The sequence below is a fragment of the Rousettus aegyptiacus genome, unplaced genomic scaffold (assembly GCF_014176215.1).
Source record: "Rousettus aegyptiacus isolate mRouAeg1 unplaced genomic scaffold, mRouAeg1.p scaffold_m13_p_10, whole genome shotgun sequence".
Classification (NCBI taxonomy): domain Eukaryota; kingdom Metazoa; phylum Chordata; class Mammalia; order Chiroptera; family Pteropodidae; genus Rousettus; species Rousettus aegyptiacus.
In genome coordinates, this window is record NW_023416285.1 from 12315510 (window position 1) to 12317640 (window position 2131).

The 2131-nt window shown below is 37.4% G+C and overlaps 1 pseudogene; it reads right to left on the bottom strand.

Moving 5' to 3' along the window:
* Window positions 1–1703: 1703 nt before the first annotated feature.
* On the bottom strand, window positions 1704–1827 carry LOC118609091 (annotated as a pseudogene).
* Window positions 1828–2131: the final 304 nt, after the last annotated feature.

Sequence of the window (2131 nt, forward strand, 5' to 3'; positions counted from 1 at the left end):
CTCCTCTACTTTCTCATTCTTAAGCACTAACTGGCACTAAGGTGTTCATCCTTGATATAGCTTACATAGGGTAGAAGAAGCACAAAACTTCTGAACTGAAAGTCAGTTTCTAGCATGCTGGTCTGGCAGCAATCCAGTGAGTAAATAGACGTTCAGAATCTGTACGAAATCCAGTTTCCTTGGATGCCTCTGATAATGAAGAGCTCATTTCTCCAACCCTGTCTTTGGATGCTTTGGATAAGTTCTTCTTAGTATGTTGAAATCTGTTCCCAGAAACTTCTACTTTTGATTCCAGTTCTGCATTCGGAGCCAAGTGATAATATTAACTAATGTATACATTGTTTATTATGTCAGGTTGATTTTAAATAGTTTAAGTACATTAACTTACATTAACTCAGAGAAAAATCTACAGAATGGTACTAATACGCTTATTTTTTTAAGACAAGAAGGCTGAGCTACAAAGGAGAAGTAATGTCTGAAAAGTGGCAGAGCTGGATTTGAAATCAAATGTGTCACTCAGCCACCTGTCACTACTCTCTTGTGGTCACAGTAAATGTATAGTTAAACCAGACTTCCGCTTTTGACATATAAAACACAATTACTTTTTTTCATGCTTTGAGCCACCCAAAATGTCGATGCTGACATAGTTATGCTTTTTTTTTTTTTTTTTTACTCGACACATCAACATTCATATAAAAAGCAGGATGTGGGGTAGGGATAGAATGCTCTTTGGGAAATAGGTATTAGGGTCTATACTTAAATCAGACTGCCCAGATCCATAATCCAGCTTTGCAATGTACTAGCCATGTAACACTGGACAAATTATTTAGCTCATTTGTGCCTCCGTTCCCTCATTTTTAAAGTGGATATAATAACAAATCTAACATAGAAATTTTTTTTTTTTGAGCTCGAATCAAACATTTAAAATATTGCCTGGCACCTTGTCAGCACTCAATAAAGATTAGTGACTACTGTTAACAATGACATTATTAAACAAGAAAATATAGTTAAGTTTCCGACGACAGAGCCTACTCCTTAGTAATCACTCAGTCTGTATTGACTATTATCATCCCATTTACTATTATTTGATGTTTTCACACATGTTTTTTAAAATCCAAGGGCATGAGACATGTGAATGGGCCCGTATCACACCCAGTAGGTAGACAGCTTCAGGTACACTGGACAAACTTGTCTTATCTTTCTCGTGAACCCCCAATACCTCCTAACAAGTGAGTTTATGGAATCAATTTTTAGGTTTAGATTTGATACCTGCAATTCTCTTTTCTTTCTTTAGTGAAGGTGCCAAGGATTCAGCCTCTCATTTTTAACCATGTGAAACTACTATCCACACTAAGTTCTTGACATACCCTATCTTTTTTGTCAGCATGGTGACACAGCAATGTATAACCTTTCACCCCATTACACATCTGAGGAAAAATGGAGGGTATGAGAGTCTAACCAAGTAGCTTAGGAAGTGGCTCAGTGGGAACTCAGACTAATTAATCTCAGAAACCAGTTTCTTAACAGTGTATTTCATAGTTTCATCCATGATCAATCAGAAAAGCAGTTCTTGGTGCCCATCTTAACTAGAATTCCAGCAACTGATTCTTTTTTTTTTTTTTTTTTTAGGTGAGGCAACCCTTGGTTGAACTCATAGATTGCAAGGACCTTGTCAGCTTACAATTTTTATTTTTAATTTTGTATGCCTACAGCACTTGGTCTTCCTAGGTGGTCTCCCATCCAAGTACTAACGAGGCCCAACCCTGCTTAGCTTCCAAGGTCAGACGAGATTGGATTTGGCTTGTTCAGGGTGGCATGGCCATAGCCAGCAATTGATTCTGATACTATGCCCTCACTCCTGTAGGACTAGAAACCAGGTACAAGTAAAACCTGCCTAGAACTCCTACTGTCCAGTGGTATACACTTGGCATACCCAATAATAACGGTACAGCAAAATAAAGTTAGATATAATATGGAATAAATATACAATGTGTCCTGAAGTCAACAGAAAAAGAGATATGCTTATATTTCTTTGAAAAAATTAGACATTTTTGTTACCCATCGATAAGACAAGAATTCAGGTCAGGGAGGAGAGTTTGGTCATTAGATACCAAGGTGCAAAGTGATGGAA